This window comes from Solanum verrucosum, unplaced genomic scaffold (genome assembly GCF_900185275.1).
Source record: "Solanum verrucosum unplaced genomic scaffold, falcon-dt-bn FXZP01000293.1, whole genome shotgun sequence".
NCBI classification, from domain to species: domain Eukaryota; kingdom Viridiplantae; phylum Streptophyta; class Magnoliopsida; order Solanales; family Solanaceae; genus Solanum; species Solanum verrucosum.
Window position 1 is genome coordinate 50,662 of NW_026020620.1, and position 7,021 is coordinate 57,682.

The following is a 7,021-nucleotide window of genomic DNA, read 5'->3' on the forward strand; positions in this document are numbered from 1 at the left end:
GACTTTTAAGTACTCCTTTATATTAAATCAAATTACCTCATTTGTTAGAATATGTCTTCTTCAGAGATTTTCTCGATTTCTTTTGCTCGATGTTATTGAGGGAGAAGCATTAGTTATCCTTTTTACCTTGAAAGATAGGAGACTAAAGAAAAATATAATTTGAATAAGTTATTGTCAAACTAAAGCTATCAAGGAGGCTCTACTTTGTAAATACACACGCATTAAGTTATTAAAATCTAATTAAAATAAAATAATCAAATGTTAATAAAATTTATTAAAAATTACTCATGCAAAAAATTGCAAAAATTGTTGGAGAGACATGCTGCATACCTCATTTGTATTGGCGCAAGTTCTACTAAAAGTTCTATTGAACGGTCTGCAAAAGCATCACCTCTTGTTTATACCTGAGATTAAAAAATTACATCATAAGTTCATAAAACAAAATTTTACCAGTATATTTTCATGTGAGAGATCAAACGCTTAAACATCAGTTTAAGAATATAATTTGAATGATAGCAAAAAAATGAAGAAACTAAATGTAAATAAATGCTTGAAAGAACATATGATAAGAGTTTTATGCTCTCTAAACCAAATTCAAATGTACCGTATTGTCATTACAAGACAACGTGTAAGAGAAAATATGCATCTATGGAATAAAAAAATTATGGATTGTAGGAATTAGATGTCAGTTTCTTTTAAAAGATTATTATTAATGAATAATTGTCTTTTCATTTGCTTTCATATTTAGAGTCATAATTTATTGTGAAAATTATGTTGCTTAAAAGAGTATAATGGTGGTAGTAATTGAAAAGACATGTAGGTTATAGTTTTTGTACAATAACTTAGAGGTATTAGTGATTTTGTGAAGAATTAAAATCATTCAATTTAATGGTGATTTCTTTAAGAGTTAAAAAGTCATTCAACTTTAATGGCTTCACACTTATAGAATAACTAGTTTTGACGCACGTGCGTTGCACGTGAAAATCAAATTATGTACCACACTATTTTTAAAAATAATATGAATATTGCTAAATAAAAAATTAGTCACTCTTAAAATATCTTAGTTACACCTCTTAAATAAACTTTGTGCTCCCTTCCCCATAGTACATTACTTTGTTATTATTATTTTGTAGGTGCTTTTACTTATAATATAATATAATATAATATAAATAAATATTAATATAAAATATAGAATATATGCTAAATTGGATGTTTTAGGTGGAGTATTAGATTAGTTTAACATTCATATTATGGAGTGTTCTAATTTTACTGAACTTTGAGATTATCAACGTTTGTAAATCAAATTTGAGGTTTTAAGAAGAGAAGAATAGAAAATATAAAAAACCGTAGGTTAAAAATGTGAGAAAACCCCTCCATTTATAGTTAAAAATGTGTAGTATTAGTATGTGCATATTGTTTCTTATCATAGAAATATAGAAGATATACGAAATTGAGTATTTTAAGAATAATAATAATAATATTAATAATATTGTTTTTAAATGTAGTTTAAATATTTGATGAAGCCCCTCTTTTTACGGCCAACAAAGGGTAGTGTACGAAAAGCTGCTTGTGGTCCCTTGTAAAAAAAAAGTCATAACCCTTTCGAAAAGTCACAACCCTTCATAAAGGTCAAAACTCATCGGAAAAGTCATAACTCTTCGGAAAAGTTGCAACCCTTCGAAAATGTCACAACTCTTAAGAGTTGCAACCCTTCGGAAAAGTCATAACTCTTCGAAAAAGTCGCAACCCTATAGAAAAGTCACAACCCTCCAAAAAGGTCACAACTCATCAAAAAAGTTATAACTCTTCGAAAATGTCACAACCCTTCAATGTGAAAAGTTGTCATCCTTTAATATAATATAATATAATACACAGAAATAAATATAATATAATATAATATAATATAAAATATAGAAGATATACTACATTGGTGTTTTAAGTTGAGGGTATTATAATAATTTAACATTTATGTTATTAGTTTATTCTTTTAAGGTAGTATAGATAAAAAAAAAGATAGATATAGATTTGTCTAATTTTAATTTGATATGAAATTTTAAAAAATAACGAAGACTTTTAATTTAAGGATCATATGTAGAATCTATAAAAATATCTTTTAACTTTGTGGTCTTAAAGATGCGTCCTCACCCCCAAAAAAAAAGAACATTCTATATTAAATTGAATAAAAATAAAAGTACAACAAATAAATTGAAAACGAAAGAGTACTTATTAAATGTAGTTTGGATTCTTCAAACATGTTTTTGATCAAATACTTTTTCTCCAATAGTTTGAGACTTTTTAGATTCTGAACACGAAGTTGTAGTTTGTGCAACCTAAAATCATTAAACTTCTTGTCAAGTAAGAGTTGCTGCAAAAATATATTTTATGGCTGAAAATGAGTGCATATTAATTATCACGATACTCTTCTCGTTTGAAGTTGAGTTATATCATTCTCCTTGTTGAATCAATTTTTATTGATCTATATAATTTACCCACAAAAAAATATTGTAATTGCATAATCGAACAACTCTCACAATCTTCCTTGTTATAAGTAGAAGAATAGTAAACTTACAAAATTTGTAGTTTAAAATTGTGAGAAACCCCCTCTATTTATAGAAAACAAAGGATAGTATGAAAATATGCTTATCGTGTCTTTTCAGATAAGTCACAACCCTTCAGAAATATCACAACTTTTCGGAAATGTCATAACTCATCAAAAAAGTCACAACTCTATTAAAAAAATTCACAACCTTTCGGAAAAGTGACTACCCATCAATGTGAAAAGGTGTCTGCTTTTAATATAATATAGTGTATATAAATATAATATTAAATATACTATATATAATAAATTGGGTGTTTTAAGTTTGGGGTATTATAGTAATTTAACATTCAATTTAGGGAGTTCATGCTTTTAAGGTAGTACTAGATTCACCACACGTGTGTTGCATGTGGGTTCGTTGTCTTGAGGTTGATTCAACAATGAAAATGAATTGGTTGTCGCATGTGATAGTTTGAAGTTACGTTTCTCTGTGAATTATTTTGTTACTGTGGAAAGGGGTATGGTAAGTTTATGTGCAAGTGTCTTTGACGTGTATGTGAAGTCTTCATCTCCCTATACATGGCGAAGTTTAGTGTCAATGTATATTTGAGTTGTTTGTAATATGACTTTGTATGTTATTATTAATTACGCCATATACTTAGCGAGGTGTCATGCAAGTTAGCTTTGTGTTGTAAGGCATGTGCAGGAAATGGTAGTATCCTATATTTGTTGCTACGACACTTGTTTTGAATTAATTCTGCAGGAATTAACAGTTTTGTCTGTTACTTCTGTTATGTCATGTTTAACATGTCCCGTTTAAACAGTGTATTATAATGTAAGTGCATAATTACATAATAGAATATATAGAACTGTAATGTCATATTAGTTCGTTCTATGGTGTTTTTCATATAGTTGTCTCGTCCACTAAACTTTTGAATACATATGAATAATCTTTCATTTGATTCATTTTATGTTTTAGTTTTCCCATCTCCGATTGCTTCGATTTCTTAGCATTTATCAAACCTCACCTAAAACTTCCTTGTACACAATATTTCTTCTGTATGTCCCTTTGTACCATTCTGGCTGTTCAGTCATGACCAATACCTTTGTTGTCGCCATAGATATTCCTCTCGATAGTGCTACGTACAGTTGACCATGTGAGAAGACATGTTGTGGTAGGTACAATCCAACATTCGATATTATTTGACCTTGTGCTTTATTTATTGTCATTGCAAAACATAGACGTATTGGAAATTGTTTCCGAATAAATTTGAAAGGATATCCTTCATTCTCCGGTAGTGATAGTTGTATCCTTGGAATAACACTTGTTTTGTTGCATATTGACCTGTTGTTATTTCGGCATGTATGATATTCTTGTCAAATCCTCTACAAATTAAGCGAGTGCCATTGCATAATCCATTTGAGGGGTCTAGATTTCTCAGCAGCATGATTGGTGCATTTCTTTCAGCACTAACCTAATATGTAAATTGTAAAGATTCATTAATTGTTATGTATTTAGAAGAACATATTTGTTGATTTATCTTTTGCGCTATGAAGTAACAAAATAAGACATTTAAAAAAGTTTAGACGGATTTGATAATGCACATATGGGGTGGTAGTCCATTTGGTGTTAAGGTGTTGAGGTATTCTTCTTGATAATAGTTGTTGGTTTCATCTTCCGTTGAGTCAAAACTGATATACGTTTTTGTTTCTCCTGGGAATTTCCCAATCAGCATTTCATTTAGATTGTCTACAAATTCATTTCTACTTGTTAAGATTGCCCATTCCGTTATATAGTCAGCAAAACTGTAATTTTGTTCAAGGGCTAGAAATATTTCCCTGATCAAGGTTTTTTCTGGATTACCATGTTGTGTTTGTTGTACAGTCAATTGTTCTGGAAGTTCTATTAAATTATCCTTTATTGTGGTTTCTTCCCCATTTCCAACTAGAAGCAAAAAGTTACTAAAACTTGTAACTACTCTTGCTCACATATTTGTTGATAGTTGAATCTTTTCCATTAAAGGCCACAAATACGACCTAACCAAACTTGCATTTACCGTCTCCGCGCGTGTAGATTTTGGTACAATATGCAAAACTTGATGGAAGTCCTCTCTAAATACCATGACTTTCCCTCCCAAAGGTATGTCGCTATCCATTATATCGCGAAAGCTTCTGTCGACTGTTTCAATTGTGTGTCTCTTAGCCATGGGTGCTTCGTCCAATATTATTAATTTTACTTGTCTAATTAGTTTAGCTCCCCCTCCTTGTTTTGACATATTTGTCATTGTTGTCTCATCTGCTTGTAGTGGTATGCCAAATCTTGACTGTGTCGTACGGCCTCCAAGCAATATTGTTGCCGCTACACCACTGGTTGCAGATGCTAATGCTATCATACCTTCTGATCTAACTTTCCTAGTAACACACGATATATGAATGTTTTCCAGGCCCATCCAAAAAGAATAACCCCGGTGTTTCTGAGTTGACCCTTTCAAGAATGGTATTGTAAGCTTACGCTTGGTCTTGATTCAATTTTGATTGAGCGGCAACATCTTCAGCTGGCACTTTAACGGACATTTCTTATATTATTTCTGTACATTCATGTGGTTCAGTTTGAAGTGCTTGTTGTTTGATCTGAGGGATGTCATATTTGTCCACACTTTGTCCCATACTCTCCAAGTAATAGTTAATACTTTTCAAGGTACATTGGATTTGTGTGTCTGTTGTGCTTGAATGGCTCCTTTGAAAGTCTTCGGACATATCCCCGTAATATGTATCCCAGAGACATCTGACATCCGTTGGGTTGCAATGAACCAAGATTGTTGCAAACAAACATCAAAGGGTAGCAGGCATCTTGAGGTGACAGCCTCGCGTAAACATTCTGAAATGTTGTTATTTGATTCTAATAGCCCTCTTTCTTTGGCTGTCTGCTTAAAAGTATCAGAATGCTTTCCATTAACAGTGAGTAAGTATTCAAATGAAGTTGGCCCTCGAACGTGATTCAATAATAGCCTTTCGTAATACCTTTCTCCTTCTCGTGGATTAGCTACGATATTGAGCAGCTATATTTATTATGTTATGTTTTTGTATTTAATCGACATACAAAGTAAGTGTAATTGTCTTACCAATATTTATGCGACCAATGACAGTGCGGGATTTTATTTTTGTCCATAGTTTGGAATGGGAGTTCGAAACTTAATACTCTGGAAATTCTCTGTAGAGATATTTGCGAGCATCAACATCTATAGAGCACATCTTGAAATACTCGGTAAGCATAGTTTTGTTTACAAAATCAGATTCCACAATAGTTTGTACATTTTGCCTCTTCCAGTAGCACACTACATATCGTTTTGTAAGTATATTACAAAGTAATCGGGTTATTTTGGGTTGCAACTGTTGCTATCAATAATATATGAGTAAAATTTGTAAAGTACCTATTTGTTTGCCCCGTAGATGTAATTCTAGGTTTATAACTGCTGGTTGCATTTCAGTTAGGTTAAACTCATAAATTCGCCACATTGCTTCTGGTGGAGACACCCAACGTACATCTTGGAAGCTTTTGATTTCGTCAATGACATTTTCCCTATCGTTTGATCAATGTGTACTGCACATTTGTCATGGCCTTTATATATATATTTGTAATGATACTTTATTGCTTTAACTCCTAAGCAGACCTCAACATTAATGTGACAATTATATCTCATCAACAAATACGGATTATATGGTACAACCCATTGGTTATTCATCTTCATTCCACGGACCTCACTTGTTTTCCCATCATTTCTTCTTTTGTAAATCGGATATCCATCCTTTCTTTGTATTGTTTTGTTCTTGAATGTTCGGGGGTAGTGAAATTTACATTGTCCATCCTTCATACACGGGTTTGTCTTACGTTTTTCGCCGCAAGGTCCATGTATCATATGTCTTACAACTAATACACTCAATTCTAGATGTGTGGCACTATCCGGGATTTCGGCAGAAATGTATCTATCATACTCGTCTTCTGATCGTATCTTATTACCTTATTTAAATATTAGAAGCAGGTGTATATGTGGTAAGTCTCTCTTCTGAAATTCTACCACAAAAACATGTGCTGCAATCAGTCCAGATATTTCATTTTTGAAGATTTGGTCTTTCAAGTCTTGTAATTTTACTCGAAACACTCTGGTAACCAAATCTGGCCTGTCTTGAGGTAGTTGGCCTGGACGCAAGGCTTGTTGAATCTCAATCCATTCTGGGTTACATGTCATGGTGATGAATAGGTATGGTCTTCCGAACTTGTGAACCAACGCCATAGCATCCATATAGCATCATCGCATATCCCTGGGGACTCCAATGAACAATCCTGTTAGTAATACCCTATGTCCTACCTTGTCCCCTATACTCTCGCCTATCGTGACACTAACAACAATACCTTTGTGTATCTCCCTTCGATAATTTGATTGCTCTAATTTATGATATTAAAGTCTTGTTGTTTCTATTTTGATG